At 49.1% G+C, this 23,052-nt stretch overlaps 1 protein-coding gene across 5 annotated transcripts in view; it reads right to left on the bottom strand.

Annotated features, from left to right (window-relative positions):
- Window positions 1-15,662, bottom strand: part of SCRG1 (stimulator of chondrogenesis 1) — a 107,394-nt gene extending 91,732 nt beyond the window's left edge. For 3 of the 5 annotated variants that reach the window (XR_011465203.1, XM_070376035.1, XM_070376034.1), the window contains exon 1: window positions 14,962-15,662. The gene's annotated coding sequence lies outside the window, so the exon portion shown is untranslated. The remainder of the gene's footprint in view (window positions 1-14,961) is intronic. The other 2 variants (XR_011465204.1, XR_011465205.1) reach the window with 1 other exon arrangement.
- Window positions 15,663-23,052: the final 7,390 nt, after the last annotated feature.

Genomic DNA, 23,052 nt, shown 5'->3' with positions numbered 1-23,052 from the left:
AATTAGAATGGGTGGGGCCTACCCTACCCATTAAAAAAAAATTATGGGATAATTCTAACAGCCAGATATGGCTGAGAACAGTAATTAAGGTGAATTATGAATTTATCAGCTGTTCTGAGCTTAGAAAATGAGGCATCTGGCAATGCCAGGGTAGTTGAAGCCCCCATCATGATGAATCTTAATGCTTCTTTTCTCTAACCCATTAAGCTAACACAGGCAATCCAGTTCTAGCATGTCTAAACAGGATAATGACAACCAGAACTGTGATATTACTTTCTGATTGTTGATATTAATTTCAATGCAGCTCTAACATCTTTAAACAAGACGAAGCTCAACAGCAAAAAAGTTCTTTGAAAAGTTCAGAAGACAGCTGGGGACAGTAACTTTTCTGAAATTCCAAATAAAGATGAACTACACTGCTGTGGATGGTTTTCCTTATTAATTAAGAGAGTAATTTGACAAAGTGTATTGAAAATGAAAAAATATAACAATATTTTTTCTCCTTCTTTGGTCAGTTTTCAGGATGCTAATTCTTTGTTAGCCAAAAGACAACTGAGATGTAAAATACATTATACTTTTGAAGAATTCTCTCTCACCATATATCACATACACTACTTTTTGGGGCTTAAAAATTTTTTTAAACATCCCAATTATTATCCCCAAGTATTCAAATGCAATTTTTCATGAGGCTATTGTGCTTTCATGATGGAATTGCCTTGTTTCTATTATAATTAGTGGCAGAACTGATTCTAGTTTCATTCGCAGACATAGGCTAAGTGTCAGCCAGGTTGGGTGCTAAGGTGTGAACAGCAAATCAGTTCTGAATGAGCATCTCTCAAAGGACCTACTGAGGGCACAGTTGTATCATGATGACCAAAGCACATGCTAGGACTACCCTCTCATGATTACGCCACTCAGTAGGTGGTATGAGACACTGCGGGCATGCAGGGGAATTCAGCTTCCTATGAATTGGTCATAGGAGATTGATTCCAGAGTTGATCGTAGGAGAGCAATTCTCCTGAATGCTCACTCCAGGAGTAGAAGGCATAGAGAGTTCTGAAACCTTAGCTCTAATCTGTTCTAAGTTATCAGTGTAGAAACTGCTATCTGTGGCCAGCAGAAGTCCAGGGGTATGCTTTGTAAAATCCAAAAGAGAAAAACAGCAGAAAAGAATGAGCAGTATTCTCATGCTGAAATCAACTGCTTTCAATCAAGCAGGCCCTTTCAGAATCACATGCATTTTGTCAACAATTCAGTTTTGCAAACATTTTGCAATACGGTATCATCTGACAAACTCTCAATAATGTATTTTCCACTAGAGAAAGCACACACGTACAAAACGGTGTCAAATATCATGAAAGGGTGTGTTCTGAAACTGTGGACACTAAGAAAACTATTGTTGCTTCTCTTTCCAACTCTAACTCATGCCATCTTGAGCTAGGATTATAGGAGCTAAAAACAATGCATGAGAAGATGGAGGAATGAAAAAGAAACCCTGACAAAACAAGAGAGTACAAACAGCAGAGCGAAGACAACTGCTACAGGGTTTCCTAAAATTGGTGCGTGTCTCAGACCCAGACTTATTTTAACCTCTCTCATTTTACTTAGAATACCTAAATACCCACAAATATTTCACCGTGTGTGCATGCTCACTCAGTTGCGTCCAACTCTTTGTGACCTCATGAACCGTAGCCTACCAGGCTCCTCTGTCCATGGAATTTTCCAGGCAAAGAGTACTGGAGCGGGTTGTGATTTCCTACTCCAAAATATTTCACCATCTACTGCCAAATATCAACACTGAAAATGATGTATACCTTTGTTCTATGTCAGGGCAAGAATTGCAGATACATGCCTAAGTGTTTATACAAGTTTAAATAAAACTTCGTTAGATTTCTCTTCCTACCGAAATTGTGCAGTCTTTCTAAACAACTCTGTTGACTTTTCCTGGAGAAAAGAGAAGACTCCCACTGTTTCAAATTAAGTCCACTTATTAGCAGAGAAATCACTGGTTATGACCAAAGGAAGACAGATTGGGTGCTTCTTCGATTAGAAGTAAGTATATTAATCTTACAAATAGCTTGCCATCAGTGGCTCAGATGATAAAGAATCTGCCTGCAATGCAGGAGACCTGGGTTCAATCCCTGGGTTGGGAAATCCCCTGGAGGCGAAAATGGCACCCCAATCCAGTATTCTTGCCTGGGGAATCCCATGGAGAGAAGAGCCTGGTAGGCTATAGTCCATGGGGTCAAAAAGAGTCAGACATGACTGAGCAACTAACACTTTCACTTTCAGAAAATAAGCACCTCAGATCTGAGGTGTGCATCCATGATTGCTTTTTCTACCTCTCTCCTTAGTAGGATGAGAAAAAAACATACTTAGTACCCTAATGTTTTGATTTTGCAAGCAATACAATCAACCTCCCAATTTCATCCTAAACCAGGAGGCATTCCTACTTTGCACAGTTCAACCAGGACTGCACAAATGACTGGGATCAAAAGAAGACATTCTGCCTCTTCACTTGAACTGAGTCAATGTGAATTAATTTAAAATGTCAAACTTGATTTCAATAAAACAGACTTGAAAAACAATACTGTTTGGTTAAGAAAGAGGTTAATGAGGAAAATGTAATCCCCACTCAAATGTCATTGGAATGCAAAGCCACATTTATTTGCATGTGTGGTATCTGTAAAAGGTCCAAGGAATTTTGTTTTTAGTGTTTTGAATTGTTTATAATGTATTCTCTTTTTTTCCATCTACTAACAATTCCCAGAAATGATGAAAATCAAAAGATGGAAAAATATAAATGCATTTGGGTTCTAAGAAAATTACCAGTTGCAACATCTGCTCTAGCCACAGTTCATAAAGCAGGTGATTATGGAGACAATAAAGAAAAATGTTATTAAGTCAGTAAAAAAAGATCTCTTGAACCTTGCCAACTCTGTGATAGCGCCTAGAAGTCTGACACTCCAAAACGGTCCATGCAAAATTTTACAACAAAATTTTCACTAATAATGATGCTCGTTTGCGAGCACAGGGTTCAGATATTCCAGGCTTCAGGACATGAAATGCACTGAGCGATTTCTCTGACCTTGTTATATTTTATTAAATCATTTACCAAAGTGTCAAATAAAACAAATCTGTTATTTAAAAATCAACCCTGGAAAGGTCATTAGCTTTTCAACAGACCAGTTTTTCGTCGCACTTTTAGATATTTTTCCGCACATTTCAGGGCCAGGAACTGCTTCATTAAGAGCACTGGGTTTCAAAACAACCCAGTTTCCCGAGTCTCGGCAGCCAGGGCAGAGCACTGTTCTGGGAGCCACAGACCTCAGTTAACGAGGAGCCAGGGATGTCTTGGCAGAGAGTCCACCCTGTTAATGTTCCGGCCACAGTTCACCTAGTAAGGAGCTGAAACTCTATTGGATAGGATTACCGTTGCTTAAAATTTTATTTAATGCCTTGATCCGTCACTTGAATGGTCTCCCTAGGCCTTCAAATATGCAAGAATGAAAATGAGACAAGAATTAACGCGTTTATAGCCTCTCCTTATATTTCTATTTCTGGCGAATCCTTTCAGATACTGAGAGTGATATAATTCTACAGCCATGAAATCCCTTTGGAAACCCCTATTTCCCCACCCCAGAGTTTTCAGGTAACAGGACTGCCTTTGGAGTAACTCCCTGCCCTTTCCTGACCTAGCCCATGGGTGTGTCTGGAAGAACCACTGGCTCTTTTGGACCAAACCTTAGCTGGGGTGAGAGGTACAACCTATGAGGCCTCTAAAATCCCAACTACTTCACAGAACTCAACTAACTACTAGAGAATTAGTATTTTTTGAGAGTGTTAGCACCATGTCCCTCCTGGGTTCCTGCAGCAGCATCATCATTTTGGGGCCCTGGGTGGGGAGCCGCCTCTATCTGCATCACGGCTGACCTGCAGTCAGAGGGACTAAAGATCAAGGGCAGTCAGTCCCACTCCCACTTCACTGGCAGGAGCCAGTTCACAGGTTCACACCAGAGCATGGCACAGTGGGGAGGTCTCCCCCTATAGGGAGAGGCACTGTGCCCAAGAGCAGTGGGACGGTAGCAGAGCAACCAAGTCCTTCTGGAAAAAATTAGTAAGTGACAGATTCAGTCTTGCCTGTGCTCAGGAAGAATTGCTGAGCCAGAGAATCAGATCCAGAATACTATCTGCAGGTTCAGGGTGTTAGGGTGGGGCTTAGGCAGCAAGGTAGACAGAGGAAGCAGCCCCACTGTGGCTGGGATCCGCATCGTCCATCTAGCAACCAGTTCACACTGAGCCAGGCCAACTTGCTCAAGTAACTAGTTGTTTAGCCTCAGGCTGAAAATCAAAAATACAGTCTCTTAAGTAGCGTAGACATAGAAGGGCTGGAGGAACAGCCACCATGAGAGCCCCCACACCCTCTAGGCTGGGGAACAGGCAGTTGGCAATGGGATGGGGCCACTGCCCAAACGCCCACCTTCCAGAGCCCTCCTAGGCACCCCCACAGCTGAGGAAAGACAAGTATTTTCCTCTTGTCTGCCTTTCAAATGCCATGTGAATGCATTTCATTATCAGAACCTGCCCTGCATCCTGCCTCTTGCTGCAGATGTCCTGGGAATTCTAGACCGTGTACCCTGGGTCCCCAGCACAAGGAGTACCACAGGCATGGGCAAGGCTCTCCTCCAGGGACAGTCATCCACATTCTTAGTGGCCTGCCAAGAGGAAGATGTCTGGAACCCTCCGGAGTCCTCTCAAGATGGAGAGTCCCCAGATACACCACTCAGAGCCAGTGTTACTGAGTCACCCTCCTCCAGATCTGATCGCCCCAGTAGCCTTGAGTGTTAGGGGATTGGCTTGGGGTCGGGGGGTGGAGCAGGGTTCATGGAATTAAGGTGGTAAGGACAAGATCTCAGGAGGGCTTTCATCTTGCTCTGCCAGTCACCTTCTCCCCCAACCCCCTTCCCAAGAGTCTACAGACCACTGGTTCTCAAGGTCTGGTCCTGGGCCAGCAGCATCAGCTTCACTTGGCAACTTGTTAGAAATGCACCCCAGGCCTGGTGCATCAAAGTGGGAGTGCAGCCCAGTAATCTGTAACCTAAAAATGCCCTCCAGCTGATTCTGCTGCATCCTGAAGTTTGAGAACCCCTGCAGTTGGAAATTAGGCATTTCTGGAGCAATAGAAAGTAGAAACAAGGCCCACTAGATTACCAGTGGTGAACACAGCACATACCTCAGCAGAGGTCCGGGTCAGGCTCAGATAGAGCCTGGGCTAGCGTCCATTACCCCAAAGTCTAAGCCTATGTCCTCTTTCCCTCTGGCTGACCACATGAGATAGGGTTAAAGTCATGACCAGCATGAATGCAAGGAAGACAGAGAAGGAAGGCCACATCCAATGTGTGTCTGGCTCAGATAACCAATCCAAGTATCTGGAGTGGAAAAAGAGAACCTTGGTTGATATGCCTGGTGTCATACAGGGCAGGCTCCTATACCAGGAAACAGGAGATTGACTCTTAACACACAAGACCTGCCCTTTAGTACATACGGTTCAATCAGGGTACTCTCTGCTCCTCTTAGACACTGGGGCAGAGAGGAAGATCAGGGACAGAAGCATTCCTCATCCCCAGGGTCGGTTCCCGAGCTTGGGAATTGGTTTAAGAATTGGTTTAAGACTCTTCTTTCTACCTTCCCCTGCTAAGATAAGATACCCTCCCCTCCACACCCAGACTGAATAAGCAGGCTTCTGCTATATCCCCATCTTCCCATTGCCACCTTCCCCCCTGGGGGTCCATCTCACTCTTCCATGCCAATCTTTTTCCCGGGGCCTGAGGTCTGACATGATCTCTTATCATGTATTACTTTTATAACCAGGAAAAAACCCACAGTGCTGAGATTTGAAAAACTGAATCCTCATCTCCCAATCTCATTTTCTCTGAGGATCATGCTCAGTGTCAGGTCTGCAAGAGGGCACATACCCTCTAGTTCACCACAGAGCAGCAGGAGCCCCAACTTTGCACCCCAAACTCCAAGAGCATAACACGGATGGGGCCCTTGGATTTCTCTACCACCATCACGTTCACTTTTTAATGTAATCCATGACAAGAAATATATTTCGCATTGTGACGCAGTATACATGTATACATACACATGGGGAAAACTTCTTTTTCTATGCCACTTTAAAACTGCTAGTCAAATTTCACATTACTCATTTCATGAATTACTAATGGATAGCAACCTGCAGTATGAAAAACACTGTTCTGAAGTCCACCCTGGAACAAACACACCACCAGCATCACAGAAAAGGCAGCATTAGTAGCACGCTGTCATCATGACCCGCATTGCTGAGAGCTCTGTGTGTTTGCATATGTGTTACTGTCATTTCTGTTAAAGTTCTAAAATTGCTACAGGCCATAATACCAACTCTGTGTTCCTAGTTTTCCAATAAATACCAAAAAATTACTTTTATTGGATTCATCTTAACTTAAAATTTGGCGATGATTTGAAACAGCAGCACGTGTAGATGGCTAAATTCTCATTAGCAGATAAGTGGTTATTTTCTAAGTTTCAACAAACATTTCTGTTCAATGAAGTTTGGTTTAAATCAAGTAAATCTATATAATCGCATAATGGAGTTTCTCTCTTCTCCCTGTTAAATGACAGTAGTTCAAAGACTGGAAACACTTCAAGGATAAAGAATGGGGTTTGAAAGTTGAAACGTGTGCCTTCCCTAATAGAGCCAGACCCTCAGCTGTCCTGTGAGGGAAGCTCAAAGCCCTCCTTCCACAGCTGGGTTGGGTCTGCCTCTTTAGGACCTGCATTCAGGGCTCTGTCACTCAGCACAGTTATGCCTGGCTGAGGACACCAGGTCTCCGACCCTGTCCGCGCGCGTGCGCGCGTCATCTGCACCACAGGCGGACACAGGATACTGCGAGACTGAAACAGGCCTGCCCCACTCCTCGCCCTCCTTCCCCAAATCAAAACCCACCGAAAACACCGTGAAAAGCTAGAAACCTCACGGCTTTAATTACTTCCATTCCCCAAGCTGCATGTGGCACACAGGACACCTCGTATCCCTCCAGGCGTGCGCAGGGGAGGGAGCGCCAGCCCAGCCTGCCTTCCTTCCAAGTCCGCGCCCTCCACTCCGGCAGGGCTTAAGGGCTGGCGCCACCTGGCTTCTCAGAGCAGAACGGGAGGCAGGAGGTCGAGGAGGTGGGCGAGGGGCTGCGGGCACCCAGGAGGCAAGGCGCCCCGGAGCGCCTCCCACTTCAAAGCCCCGGGGCAGCCGGGCAGCTGGCAACTCGCGCTGCGGAAGGAGAGGCAATTACCCTCCTGGGAAACGAAAGACCAAGAATTTCCCCTGCTACTGACGTTAGAAGAGCAGATTCCACAATTAGGGCAGGCCCGAAGCGCAGACATAATGGTGGCAACTCAAAGCATTATAAACAAGCACCGGTCGATTTACGCCTTCATGGGTTCTGCCGGATTTTACCGATTACCTATTCTACACAAACTTCCTCCATCGACCTCCGGGAACGGAAAGACGACAGGCTCTGCTACCCACCCAGCTGAGCACTGGAAAAGGGAAGGGCTGTCCAACGGACCCCTTGGCATGCAAACTGGGAAAACCACACGTTCAGTAACTGATGTGAAAATAAAACAAAAGCCCGGCTGGGAAGTGCTTTCAACGTAAAGGCTTTAGTAGAAAAAGCAGTAACAGCCGTAATAAAAGCTGTAATGAATTCTAATACCTGTTCAGTGCCCTATAAATTTGCACTGTTTGAATTTGTGTGTATGGATGTGATGAATTCATAGGACTGGTAACTGGACAGCACTGCTATTAAACCTGGACTGCTTATCAAAATTATCTACCCACCTATTTCAGCAGGTCTGTTCAGGGGGGATCAAGACCAGTGAAGGTTTTGGAAGCTGTTTTTCCAAGTAAGCATGCAGGTGCACCAAAAGACACATGGATGCATCTAACACGCACACGTTACGTGCATGCATGGAGATGTGGGTTTGCATTTATTATAATGACTCAGGTACCGTGCTATACACTTTATAGCAGACTTTTACATTCACTTTTCATTAATCCTCACAACATTAGGGGGCATCATTAGTCCCCTTTTACAGGTGAAAAACCTGCAGCTTGAGAAAAATGTGTTGGTGTCTATCACATATTTACTGAAAGTGAGAATGGCTTCGAATCAGAATAAAAGCAGCTATAAAACCAAATATATTTATTCTAGTTCCAGGCCATTCTCATATTCAGCAAATATGTGATGGACACTTTCTATACACCAGTAAAGCACCGTGGCCATGAAGATTAAAGACTTGTTCTACTGCCCTTGGGAACGCACACTTGGCGGAAGAGAGAGAAATTACAATCCTGTAGAATATAAACTCCGTAATCAGCCTGAGGCTTAGTGAAGACTTCCTAAAAGAGAAGACACCCAGGCTGAATCCTGAAGGACCAATAGAATGACACACTTTTACTTTGTGGGGGAGGGAGGAGGTGTGCACAGCCTAGGGAGACAGCACATGGGGAGACAGGAAGGCAGAAAACCACTGGTGTCCATCACCGTTCAGCAGAGCCAGGCTTCCACGTGTGAGAAGGGAAAGTGACGAGAAAACAGATGTTATGTAAGGAGCATCACATGCTCACGTTTACATTTTCCTGAAAGTTTGTGGGAAGTGAACGAAAGATTTACAGTAGGAAAATGATATGATCACATTACATTATATAATGATGACTCTGGTTGCTTCGAGGACAAACTGAAGTGCACACTGGCGGGAGGAGAAATGATGGAATGATGTAGGCACGGTCAGTACCTGTCATTACTAAGGCAGGAGGTGGGGGTAGGTGAAGAAAGCAGATTTGAAAGATAATAGGAGGAACTGGCAATGGTTGCCAGGTTACTGGCCTAGCCCCTGACTATTATCAGTGCCATTCACAGAGACTAGACCAGAGGATGAGTTGCAAAAGGGACTACAACTATATTCCATCTTGAGAATGGTAAATTTTTAAAATCTAAGTACATCTACTTAGGATATGGAAATGCCCTCCTGTACAGGGTTGGATATTCAAGTCTAGCGCTCCTAGAAAAGGCTTGAATTGTAGGAAAATCTGCCATCAACATCATCTGTGACCATAGAATGGCTAAAAAATAATAACAGTGATGATAATAACTGCTAACATGCATCTGGTACTTACTATTAGATTTTCTCATTTAGTTCTTATAACAACCTCAGGGATACTCCTGAGATTAGATTAGACTGACTCCCAGGGAGAGCTTTTCATATCAGCAGAGAAAAAGTTCTAGAACAGGACCCTGAGGATGAGGTTTACAAGGAGGGGCTGGAGAGCTCTAGCTAGAGTTGCAATGAACACCTTACATAATCAGCCAGACTCAAACATGGAAGGTGAGTATCTTTGCTCCAGGACAATAGCCAGGAGTAGTTTTCTGGTCTGGCAGCCCATCCCCACAGATGTAAGGTCTTTGCTGAGGGACACCCCTCAGCCCTAGTGCCGTGTGGGGTTCTTTCAGCCTCCAAGTTGTCAAGGTCTCCCAGCCTGCAGGTGATAGAGGCAGAGACTGCTTCAGTGCAGAGAAACTGCTTGTTGCACTACATACTCCTGGATTCCAGCCAGGCTCATCAAGGTCAATCGAAACAGGAGAAAGCGCCCAGACTTAATTTCCAACATGGCAGACAGTCCCCCACATCATATCTCACATCTAGAAGGTGCTTCCCCAAAGCAAGCAAGAGCAGCTTTACCATCTTATCATTAATAGTGAATAACTCCTTTGTTAGCTCTTCCACCTGCCCCTACTGTTGATAATCTGGGAGTCTGTGTGTGAGGCAGAAGGATGACTTCTTAACATTGATTTTACTTTATAAATTTGTTAATTATTATGTTGCTTTTTTATTTGATCATGGATTTCTAAGTCTCTTACACTGAATTCAACACTCTAAAACAAGTGAGACTTGTCACTGTATCCTCAGTAGAGGAACTATAACCTTGTCCCAAAGGTCCTTGTGGGCTCAAAATTCACACAACAGAGTTGATATCTTTAAAAGAACACAGCACAAGTGACCAGGTGCTGACTTTAAGTTTTGCTTCAGAGTCGGACACGACTGAAGCGACTTAGCAGCAGCAGCAGCAGCAGCAGCGAAGAGAGAAGAAACTACCCAGCTTGTCCTTCAACTGAGGGGCAGTTAGGTCAAAGAGAGCATGTTCCCCAGTTCCATCCTAGTATGTGCCCTGGGCAAGTAGATATCTTGTTAGGTCTCAGCTCATTTTCAGGGAAATTCAGAAGCCGAAACTAGATCATTTTAATGACCCCTTGCATGCTGAGATTTTATCTTGAGAAATTCCTGAAGCAAACGGCCTGAACTTTGGGCCAATTGTCCCATGCCTCTCTCGGCAAGGTAACTGAAAAAGCTGTGATAGTTACTATTATCCAGTAGTAATAATAATGTTAAAATAGCTGTTGAGGAAGAGGAGCTTTGCATGTGTTAAATAAATCTTGTTTGTTGTTGTTTAGTCCCTAAGTCATGTGTGAGTCTTTCGTGACCCCATGGACTGCAGCCTGCCAGGCGCCTCTGCCCACGGGATTTTCCAGGCAAGAATCTGGAGTGGGTGCCATGTCTTTCTCCAGAGGATCTTCAGTACCCGGGGATCGAGCCGGCGTCTCCTGCACTGGAGGCGGATTCTCCACCACTAAGCCACCTGCTGCGGCTGCTAAGTCGCTTCAGTCCTGTCGGACTCTGTGTGACACCATAGACGGCAGCCCACCAGGTGCCCCCGTCCTTGGGATTCTCTAGGCAAGAACGCTGGAGTGGGTTGCCATTTCCTTCTTCAATGCATGAAAGTGAAGTCGCTTAACTGTGTCTGACTCTTAGCAACCCCATGGACTGCAGCCTACCAGGCTCCTCCGTCCATGGGATTTTTCAGGCAAGAGTACTGGAGTGGGGTGCCATTGCCTTCTCCGACTTAGTCACCTAGGAAGCCCCAAATCTTGTTTGCTGCTGCCGCTGCTAAGTCATTTTAGTAGTGTCTGACTCTGTGCGACCCCATAGACGGCAGCCCACCAGGCTTCCCCGTCCCTGGGATTCCCCAGGCAAGAACACTGGAGCGGGTTGCCATTTCCTTCTCCAATGCGTCAAAGTGAAAAGTGAAAGTGAACTCGCTCAAGACAGAAATAAAAAAGTAAAATGGAGCCAGGTGTGCAGGCTCCTGGCCGCCCTTCGCTTCAATACTCAAGTATTGAATTGCCCTTATCTCAGGAGCCATGCGCTAAGGCAGGCCTGGGACTCAGCTGGTGTGACTTGGCATTAAGGGAGTGCTTACCAGCAGGAAACTCACCTGCTTTTTCCAGGTAAAAAGCTAAAAGCGACCTGGCACTTCTGCTCTGGCTCCTGGCGGAGTCATGGCTCTGCGGTTTCTACAGCCCCTTCTGGGTGAAAGTCACCTTCCCAAAGTCCTTGTGGATCTTCCGCAGCCGCCTCAAGCAAAAGCCCGACTGCCGGGGAACCCAAGCCCGTGGCTCCCTCCCATTTGGGGGAGAAAAAAAAAAAGTAGACTAGAGTGGGGGTGTGGCAGGGATGGACAAAAAAAAAAAAAAAAAAAAGGAGGAAAATCCTGCAAAACGTGTTTTGGCAGGCCCGGCCCTCCGAGCCCTTCCATATGTGTTCCATATTGTGCAGACCCGGTCTTTGATGTTTTTCCTGAAAGTAGAGACATTATTCTTTCTCCAACTGCGCCTGAACCCACAAACAGGGAAACGGCGAGGCTGGGCCACAGGCCCCTGGCAGGTCGGCCACGTGGATGGAGTCGCTTCCCCGACACCCTCGGCCCCGGGCTCTCCCGTCGTGGACACCAGCCAGGCTGGACCCAAGGTGTCCTACCGACGGCAGTTAGGAGTTAGGCGTCACCCAGTCATCTAACTCCTAACACCCAGTTAGGAGTTACCAAATGGGCTCTCATGCGCCCACTGTCAAGTCCTCCTTCCCACTGCCTCCCTCTATCTCCCTCTACCTGTGCAGTAACCTTCTAGGAGCCCTAAATCCGCTAGGGCTCTTCCTGGCAATAGGGAGGGCCAGGCCGCCACCCACCGCGACCCAGAGGCAGAGCAGTCCCGGAAGTGACTTCAATAATCCCAGCACCTCGAGAGTGGGCGGAGCGGAGAGGGCTGGCCAACAAGAGCAGCTGCATCAGAGCTCCCACCACTTCCGGGTCTCTGCAAGTACTTCTGGGTGTGCGGACTGTGTAGGCGCCTGTTGCTGCTGCTGCTTAGTCCCTTCAGTCGTGTCCGACTCTGTGCGACCTCATGGACTGCAGCCTACCAGGCTCCTCGGTCCATGGGGTTTGCCAGGCAAGAGTACTGGAGTGGGTTGCCATTGCCTTCTCTTGTAGGTGCCTGTGGTTAATTACAAATACTCAAGGTGAAGGTTAGAGCCAAAAGAGAACAGTAAACTATCTTAGCCTACGGTAACATCCAGGTGGGTGACACTATAGCCTCTCCAGTTGGTCATGATCAAGCCCCAGTTCTCAAGCATGTTAGCGTCTGCTCAGAGAAGGGGGATCCGAAGTGGAAGACCAGGGCACCGCTGCAGCATCCCTGCCCCACCTGTCATCGCAAGTACTCAAGCAGGGCCAGAGTGCCCCATTAGTTAGGGTGAATTTCACGAGGCACGGTCTTTATGCACTTTGGCTTCCAGGAAGGTCTTGGTTGTCTGGGGTGAAGCTGGCCTGAGGGTGAACTCGGGCGGGCGGGCTCAGGTCACCTAGAGACTCTCCGGTCAGGAGAGGTGCACTGTCAGCAGAAATCACACTGATGCCCTGTCCATTCAGTGGGTCAGCTGGAGTGGGCCCCCTTGTGTTTGGGTGCTGTGTTGAAAGTAGGAGCTGATCTACCTGAGGCGATCTCATTTATGAGCTTGAAATTAACTGGATAGGCACAGGCTACACACATGCCCACCTTTATTTACAGTTGCTCTCAAACAACTGCTCCTTTTCCTTCGGAACATCCGTCTGTCAACCATGATCTATTGTTCCAGCTCCTACTGTATGCTCAGATCTTTACCAGCTCTTTCAGGGATCCAAGGCCACAGAAGGCCAGTTTTCTGGCCGTGAACCTGGCTCAGAACTGGGTATTAGTGCGTTAGTAGAAAAAAGGGAGGGGGCACATTAAAATTACTTCTTCTGTTGCACTTTTTTCTGGAATGAATCAAAGGGACCAGAGAAGAATATAATATTTCATGCCTGGACTTGAGCTCCGCTTCCTTTTTCTGACCCTTCCTCAACCCGGCTTTCGCTCCTCAAGAGATCTGGAATTCCCCTTATGGAGGGTGGGTGGGGGAAGAGCCAGCCCAGGTAAGTATGGGAGCCACATGGTCTCCGGAATGGAGAAAAGGAAATCATCTCCAAATGCAACTGGGCAGGTGGGGGTAGATTGAAGCCGAAAAGGAATAGGCAATTTGGATAACGCCCAAGGAAGCAGACCCGGGACCCTGGTGGTGAGGTGTGAGAAACAGTCAACATTTGGAGTTCTGGAGTCAGAAGATTTTTGGCAGTTAGATAACTTCCTGATCTGCAGTAAATCTCACGTGACCAAGAGGATGTTTCCGCAATTCTGTTGCCTGGCAACCTTCCTCTCTTTCCAAGTCTGCAAACTTAAGAGATTTTTACTGGGTCCCAGTTGAATGTGGTGCGGGCCAAATATGGGCCCAGGAAGGAGTCCAAGAAAGGCAGCTCCATCTCACTGACCTATTGCCTCTCGAGCTCTCAACTGCAAGGTGACACAGAGGCTACCTTTTTGGAATGGATTCAGGCGCCCCCATTCGAGTGGCCAACCTGTTGGTTCTGGACACTCTACAACGGTCCAAACTAATTTTTTTTTCTTTTTATGTATAATTGCAAGCGTCTTCCATGGTCCCAGCACCCTCCTGGGCGTAATTAGGGCCTGACCATTATGGAAATATATGCAAAATGTTTAATTTTCCTTAGTGAAAAAAATTTAAAAAGAGCCTGACGCACAATGCAGGATTCCTTTGGAAGCAGCAAGCGGTAAGAGGGGCCCAGTACCCTTCTCTGCGTGGGTGAAGGCAGGGGGAGGGGCTAAGGACCCCAAGCCTAGGCGGCTCCCTAGGACCCAAATCCCTGGGTTCTTCCACGGGCCAGTTGTTGTAGCCCCTTGGTCCCTGTGGCCAGCTAGCCACTGCATCATTTCCACTCCCAAGACCCCTAGTCATGCATGTAGGGCCTGGCTCGTTTGGCAGGTGAATAGGAGACCTTGCTCCACTGGCATCAGGAGTCTGGGTTTTTGCGCAGGTTCTGGTCCTTTTGGACCGTCTAATGTGGGGCCGTCTAATGTTGGCTTCTGAGACGTACAGCGAGAGGGTAATAATAGACTGGAACACAGTCGCAAGAATGCAAGGGTCAGGTCTCGCCCACTGGGTGGGAGAATGCAAATTTCGGAACAAATCGCTTGTGAGACGGAAGGGACGGACTTGGAGACCCCAGAATCGGCGGTTAGGGGAGGAAGGGGGTCGCCTAGGAAGCCACACTTCGTGGAAAGAGGGGATGGGAGTTCCATCACATCCCGCGTTTCTAGGGAGAAAAAATGACGGGGATTTCCCCCAAGACAAATACACAGCGATAAGGCTCACCAGGGCTAGAAGCGGCACTTTCAAACCCTTATTGGGCATAGGTCCCAGTTTTTCAAACGTAAAAACAAACTTCACGAGGCCAAGATGCTGGCTCAAATCAAGTCCAGAAGCCAGGACTCAGCCCAGGCGTGCCTGGCCCCGAAATGCATTAAGGCGCTTGCCACTCAGCCGCTGGCAAAGAGCTCAAGCGGGATCACTGCGACGTTCCTAATATTACAAGAGTCCTGGAACTGTCTGAACCCTTGAAGGCTTTGGGGGAGGGATATCATCCTTAGGAAAGGAGAGACTTACCTTAAACCTGCCGCTGGGAGGAAGTTGGAGGTAATAAGTCTCCTTAAGTAGCCAGGAGTTTTCTTAGTCTAGTTGTTTCACGTCACTGCCTTCCAGGCCGGCACCACTGCACCCTCCGCGCCTCGATGCCCACTGCCGTGCGCCTGTCGGCGGCACCGACCCAAGGCAGCAGCTGGGGGCGTTGTCGCTGGCGCCATCCCCACTCAGCGAGCGCGCACAGCCCGCTGCTCTAGTGTTCTCATTTGGAGCCGTTTCTTTTTGGTTTTGGCTTAAGAAATCACCTTGGTCATGAAAAACTGTAATAATATCACTGGTCCGAGTATTCCAGAACGGTGAGCAGCCCAGAATCTCCCCTGAGGCGGCGGGCTTGGTGCCCCTCCAGTACCACCACCGGTGACTAGGGCCCTGAAGGAGAGCAGCCCCGCTTGCAAGTGCCCTTCCCACGCGAAGAACCCCGGAAATACTGAGCTAGGGAAGTGCGCTCTAGAAACCGTGTGGAGAAACCGAGCCAAGTGGAGACAAACAAGCTTTAGCTTCGGTTGTTGGTAACTCACGCAGAGTTCCGAAAGCTCTTCGAATGTGCACAATTACTTCCCCTTTCCTTTCTCTTCCTACAGTTTCTGGTCCTTTTCATTTCCATCTCGAATGCCTTGATATTTACTGTTTGCAGACTGAGTCCCTGGAAGGAGAGGAGATTTCACTTCCGGGTTAGGGCATTCTGATCGGAGGAAGAAAAACCAAGTTCAACTCAAACTGGCGACCTAATCCCAGTCTCTGTTCAGCCTCTTGGATTTGGTGTTCCTAAAGTTGAATGTGGCCAACCCGCCACAAGTAGGGGTGGAAATGATGGCAGAGGATGACAGAAGAGAAATCCACGTGTGCATTCCGGCACCCTAACTTGGTTTGTACTTGTCTATCAGTCTTGTTCTCACCAGAGTCAGATAATACATCACTGTTTACTAAACAAAATCGCAGGGTAGGGGGGCTAGTTACTAGTTGGCAATTAGGAACTCACTATAGTCACTCCCTCTTTCCCACTCCCCCATGACTGTAAAATGAATTCACGTACCCTGTAGGGTTTTAAAAGTCCTGTTAAAGGACCACTCATTTAGCTGCCTCCAGATTTGGAATAGTGTTCCAGAGGAAATGAGGGTCCAGAGCTCTTAGATTAAGCAGAAATTCAGGAACTGCTCAGAAATTCCTTTTCATGCCCGAAGGGAAAAGAGGGCTTAACAGGGATGAGTATGGCTTCAGGGGCTCTTTAAAACAATTTGTTCTTAATGCCCACCTGGAATCACTCCTCTGTGCGGCTGACTGCCCTAAAAATAAGGATGTGGGCTCCTGCTCCAGAATGCTCCTTTCCCAGGCTCAGCATCTGGAGAGTAAAGAAAAATGGAATGGAGAAAGTGAATAGAGAATGGAGAGGCTCTGGGCTGGGATTGTCTCTGTAGGAAAGGAAACAGGAAAAAAAAAATGGCTTCCCTAAGCAACTCTCAAATCACAACCATCTCCTGCCACAGGCCTGCACACACCCCTTCCCTGCCTGCTGGCTCATCATAACTTCCACAATGCCTCAAATCCAGAATCTAAAGCATTTTCTCTAGAGTCACCAGACTGCCTCTCTGTGGATCAAAGGGGAGCCCAGGACCCCAGGAGGCAACCACCAAACAAGTGCTGGGAGGTGGACACACACAAATAACGATATTTGGGAGGTGGGGCTCCCAGGGTTTCACTACCAAAACTTGATGCACGGTTTCCCAAGGCCCCACACTCAGTCCTCCTCCCCCAGCTTAGGTGTGGGTGGTCCCTTCTGCTCACTGGGCCAACTCTAAACTCTAGCCCTGGCAAGTGGAGAAAAAATTTAGGCAGCCCTTGGAAGTTAGGAACCATGTGAATCCCTTCCCAGGCCTCTCTAGTCTTGAGGGGAGAGCTCTGGGCTCACGTTGGATATTAGTGGGAGAGCAGAAACTAATCCAGTGAATTAGAGTTTCAATCTCACTGCTGGTGTGGTGGGGCATAATAAGTGACACTGAGGAATATATGTGATGGATGCTGGGCTCCTGAGTTGAGCAAGAGAGTCTGAGAACTTCCACTATCCGGGATTTTTTGGAGGAAGTGGTAGAAAAGCACTACAACTTGTATAGTGCCCAAAGCTTCAAGATCCCACTCCCGAATTTCCCATGACCTCAATCAGCCTCTAGGAATGCATGTTAGAGGCTCATGGAAGGCAGCTCAACTCCCTGTCAAGGTCACCAGGAGACTTGGCCCTTAGAAGAAAGTAGTAGGTAGGTAGTAGAAGAACTACCTACTACTGAATGGTAGTAGGGGGCCTGGAGTATGTTTGGAGGCACAGATTCATGGCTCTGGCCAGGTATCTCATCTCTGCAACTCAGCTTCCTTGCAGACACACAGGGTTTGGAAATACTCCTCTTACAGTTGGTGAAGATGAAACAATATGCAGCCTGCAAACTGCTTCACACATAAGGGGCTCTCCTTAGAACTTATTTCCTTCCCACCCCCACCAAAGCAGGTATCATCGCTTCCCTTGATGGAAGAACTGAGGTGGGATCCTGAGGAGCAGCAGAAGATCATTCTCAGCTTCCCTGGACTCTTCAGACTGAAGCTCAGGACCTCTGCTTTAGTCCTGCTTTGGTGCCGCCTCACTGCACCTTGCAGCACACACAGGGAACCCAGGCCTGGGACACAGGGGAGGGCCAGGACCACGTTGTTGACTGTGCCCAGTGGGGTCCAGGGCACTGTCACTGGACTCTAAGGCTCCTTCTGCCCTTCCTCTGGGAGCAAGTGCCACTCCACAGAAGCCACCCAACAGCCAAAGAGTGACTCGGTGCAGGGAGCCGGGCTTCCTCACCTGCCTGACCTCTCCTCTGCTCTGAAGCTCTTAGGCCTGGTCTTGGGCTCTAGCCCCACCCCCACCCCAGGCCCCTCAGTGCCCAGAAGCTACCCCTTGGGCCCCAGGCTCCTGAAGGGAAGGCAGGACTTACTATGCAGGCCAGGTTTTACTTCTTGTCTTGCTCCTGGTATGAAGCAAGGCTTTGTTCATTGAACAATCGCCCAGCTAGCAGCACATAATTATCAAAACCTGGAACAGTCCCCACATCCATTTCCTCCCCCCACCCCAACAACCATCCCCTCTCCCGCCCTTGTAGGCCAGGGCTAAGACCTCTTCCATACCTGTGTGCTCCCTCCCAGCAGCGACCACCAGGACTGCCTTCCTAGGGTCTGAAGATAGATCTCAGGAGAGGAGAGAAGGAAGCCAACAAGGCCACGGGCTGAGAAAGCCATCTCCTCACCAGGAGAAGGCCCATGAAGGCTGTGATTGAGGGAGGGCTGACTTGGTGCATGGAAGTATTTAGCAGGTTCAGTGTTATTACTGCCTAACAGGGTGTTAAAAGTAATATGAATGTGAAATACTGTGGGAAAAACGGAGTTTCCAAAGCCAGTAGCGAGGCCCCTCCGTGGCGGCCTGGCCTGCGGGGCGGAGTCGGAGTCTGGCTGCCCCGTGCGTTGCGCCGGGAGGCGCTGCGGTGGCCCGGGACCAAAGAGGGGACTTGCTGGGAGAGATTAGGGACCAGAGAGGGGATGGGATGCGCATCGAGACTTCGGGAGGTGGGGGGAGGTCAGCTGGTAGCACACCCAGGAAATTTCGATGACGCTTTCCCCTCCTAACTTGCCAAGGTTGACACCAGGCGGCTTCCCCACCTCCCTACTGAGTGCACAGAGAAAGACTTGGAGTTTTAAAATAGATAACCAGCACGTGGTAGGTCAGGTGGAAAACAAGATTTTACTGGTTTTATGGGACAACCTATCCAGCCACTGGGTAGAGATGAGGTGTGCGGGTGTTTTCTGCAGGAGGTGGGATGGAGGCGAAAAGGCGAGGTCCTAGTTGATGTAAATTTCTCCAATCGATTCCAAATCAGTTGCACACAAACCCGGCAAGGTTTCCCACTGTGCCCTGGAGACGCGGACCGGTCCTCGCGGTCTGACCATAACCCCGTACCCCCAACACACAGCTCCTGGGCCTCCCCCAAACGCTGTCAGGCGTCCGAACCACCAGGAATCAGGCCACGGATCGCGCCCCGCGCTGCATGCCACCCAGACACCTTCTCCTCGCATGAGAGCAGGGCCCTCCAGCAAGGCCTAGAGGAAGTCCGGGGTCCCGTTCTCCCCGCACAGCGGAGAGGTACCCGCTCCGAGCTGGGTTCCGGATTGTCGCCAGCTCTTCCGACGCAAACGCGCTCCGCGACCTCGGCTGGAGCAGCATCGCGGCCCGGAGGACGAGGTGCTAAGGCCCTGTTTGGACAGGCACCCCTGCATCGTCAGGCGCCTTGTCAGCCTGGAAACGCTCGTAGGGCTCGCTCGGGGCTTTCGGGGGCTCGTGCTGGCCGAGACAGCCTGCTTCGCTCTGTCCGCGTTTCCAGAGAGGACTGCAGCGGAGCCATGGGGCGCCGGCGCTGGCGGTGGAAGACTGTAAAGATTGGGAGAAGGATCCGCAGCTCATTCTTCTGAAGCGCGAGGACTCAGCGTGTTTACGAGTGGGTGACCACGGTGGCCCCAGAAAAACTCCAAGTTCTCAAGGTAAATTGGATCCCCAGGACCGGACGTCTGCAGGGGCGCGCGTGCAGGCGAAGGGGAGGTGGGCGCGCAGGGGCGGGAGCGCGCAGCTCGGCCGGGGACGCACCCGCGCGGCTGGAGGCTGGGGCAGCACGGACCCGGTCGTGTCTGCTGGACCCCGGTGCTCACGAGGCCCCAGTCTCTGGGTTCTGTCCCGGAGGCCTGCGCCTCGCGAGTCACTCCCCACGCCTGCACCCATAGCCGTGAAGAACCGAGTGCGCGACTGAGACCACGTCCGGGCGCGCGGCCCCGGCGGGCAGGCCGGGTTCGCAGCTCCTCCCCGGGATCCGCAAGCCTCTCGGCGCCGCGGGCCAGCCTGCCCCGTGAGCTCACTTCCTCCCCAGCGAGCGGACCTGGGGCGCTCGGCCTGCTGTGGGAGACATGCGCGAGATGCGGGCAAATCAGTCAGGAGAAGAGAAGTCGAAACCTCTGCCAAGAGAGGAAATGGCCTCCTTCGTGGTCCAGCTCCGAGCGCGGGCCGTAGCGTGGGGATCTGAGGCGCCGGGGGAGAGGCAGCCTGGCGACCCGGCCTCGGCCCGGAGGCCTAAGTTTCTCCCCGTCCTTCTTTCGCCCCCAATCCCTGGCCCCCTGGTTTACTGCCTTAGTTTTCACCTGTGTTCAAAAATTTGATATGCGGGCACGTTTACAAAGTCATTTTGCATTTTAAAGTCGGCAGCAGCGGAGAGAGTATTACAAATAGGCTCAGATTTAATTGGCTGGTAATTCTCCTCTCCTGCCCCTTTAATTAAACGGAGATTCTAGTGGTGCTTCGGAGCCCGCAAGTGATTATGACAAGCATATCTTATATTTACATTAAAATGCTGTCCCCAGGGTGTAATTCAAGCCAGGACTCCATTAATTTCGAACCTGACCGCTGAGGCCAGAATACAGCTCCCCAGCCCTGGAAGGATGGTTTGTGGGGGCTGTTTAGTTTCCTTGCTGATTTTTATTTCTGTCCAGTTCCGTTTCTGAGGCTTAAGGGAAGACCACCGATGGCTCCTGAGGCCCCAGAGAATCTTCAGCCTCAGACCCCACCGAAACCCACGCTCAAAGAATGAAAAAACATTTGTTTTTAAAAGCGCGAATTTTTGCAAAACCAAGAGCCACCCTGGTGGTGCCTTCACCCAGAGAGGCGCCCAAGCAGAATCTTTAGCCAGGACAGTGGACCGCATCAGCCGTGCGGTGGACTGATTTCCACGCAGAGTCCAGCAGCCGGGCTTCCTGACCACGCAATCTCTCCTCCTGTGCTCTCTTCGTCGCCACCTCGCCTTTCTCTGATCCACATCCTCCTCCGCGATTCCCCAAGAATCCTCGCTAGTTCCCTGGCCCGGTCGCCGCCTCTCTCCGGCCAGGGACGCAGCAGCACCAGGCGCGCTCACCGTGGGGCCCCGCGGCTGTCCCCCCGCGGCATCCGCGCCGCCTGACAACTCCCAGGCTCTAAGCGAAGCGCGTGTCCGTGTTGTCACCAGATCCACCAGCGCTTTTGATGAGAGCTGCCTCACTGCTTCGCTTTTGGAAACATCATTCTTTCTTCCCAAGAGAGAAGAGTGTTTTCCTGGACTGGCTTAAACACCACACACACACACACACACACACAGGACAATGTATGTGTGAAAACAGCCTCCAATAGCTGTCGTGGAGTCCAGTAAAGACTCTTAAAAAATATGAAGACCGGCCTCCAGGAACCCACCCCCAGGTTATCACTTCTCTGGCGACCTTTCTTCCCGCCTCAGTCTCCACATCTCTTTCCTTTTTTTTCTTCAAAACTTTTCCGTCCGCCATCTCCTCCTTATTTCTCTTAAATAGGAGACCCCTGGAAATAACTAAGGCAAGGAGAGGAACCCACCACCCCCAGTTTCACTCATTAGTGGCTTGTGCTGGCCAGGGACCAGAAGCATCTCTGAGCCTGAGTCTTCTCACCTGTGAAAAAGGTTAGAACTCCAAAGTCCCACTTCCACTCTGAAATTCTATACAGTTAAGACAAAACTTTTCTTCTGAATTTCCAAACGACTGAAGATACATACACGTTCTAGTAATGTTCTGTGCCAAGACACAGATAAGGACATTTTAAACTTCTGCTGATGCCCTATTTGGCTGGTTCCTCCCAGACCAGCCTTCCTTTCCAGGAATGAAAAGAGCCTCAGGGTGGAGAACACCAGGGGTAGGTCTGATCACAGCCACCATCCAAGACCACTTATGGTCACATGATTCATTAGGACCCTTAATCCTCATCTGACCCGCTGATTCAAGCACTGCCAGTGAAACCTCATAAAACTGGCCAAGAGGCTAGCCAACATATGCGCACACTAATTAGAGTTATGTGAGCCTTAGGCTTCCAGTCTGATGAACAGCTCCGGGGCTGCCGGGGGCAGGGGTTTGGGGTCCTTTTCACCTACCAATGCCCTTTAGTCCTACCAGAACATCATTTGAACTCAGTGGGTGATCTGAAAGCTACCCCTGCTTCGGAAGGTGGCTTAACCACAGTAACTAAGGCTAAAAACCTGGCAGTGGGTCCCTAAGAGGGACAAGCAAGAATCTCTTCAGAGGCAGACAAGAGAATCAGCAGTGAGCTTTTGTTGTCATTATGGCATCTCGTATTACTATGAGACAGGGGCCGGAAGAATAACAAAGTGAAAGAAGAGAGATTTTTGGCATTAATAGAAAGAGTGAATTCTTAATAACTCCATCCCTCACACACACACACACACACACACACACACACGCACGCATGCACACGCACACATGCGTGCACACACACTTACAGAGTAATAGCTATATTTCATCAAGAAGCTGAAGATCTTTCAACCCCACTGACAAGGATAAGGGAAGAAAGCATGGTGAGGAGGCTTCCACCATTGACTTGAGCCAGTTTAGCAGCTGCAATTCTGGCCAGGTACCGGAAAGTCACAGAACACCCCAGATAGCAGAACTGGCCCCATCCCTGGCAGGGGGCCCTGTGTATGGCACTTTTCCTACAAGGCATGTCTTCTTCTCCATCTGCATCTGACTCCTAGATAGAAAATGGTCGGGGACAGTAAGACCCCTGAGCCTCTTTGAGAGCTGCCCTAATGTAACTGATGTAGCTGGAGGTGCCATCTGCTTTGTATAGGGAGCTGTCAACTCTGGCTTTGTTTTTGTCTCTTTAGATTTCAGAGGACAAAATACCTGAGGTCTATCAAATCTACATATACTAACTTGTTACACTACAGAATTTATCTCAGTTGTTTTAAAATACATGTGCATTTCCCAATCTCACCCCTGCACCCCACTCCATTTGTAACCCCTACAAAATATCTACAGACTAAAACATTACAGAACCTTTCTGAAAGTAGGAGGAAGTGTATTTGTGACTTACTTGATGCCTAACAGTTTAGTCCTTTGAAATTTAACTGGGGGGACGGACACACCAAAAAATGAGAAACCACTTTTTTTCAGTTCTAAATTTGATTACCTCACTCT

This window comes from Bos mutus, chromosome 8, assembly GCF_027580195.1.
Source record: "Bos mutus isolate GX-2022 chromosome 8, NWIPB_WYAK_1.1, whole genome shotgun sequence".
Taxonomy (NCBI): domain Eukaryota; kingdom Metazoa; phylum Chordata; class Mammalia; order Artiodactyla; family Bovidae; genus Bos; species Bos mutus.
Note: the sequence above shows the minus strand (reverse complement) of the source record. Positions and strands in the feature narration are given on the sequence as shown.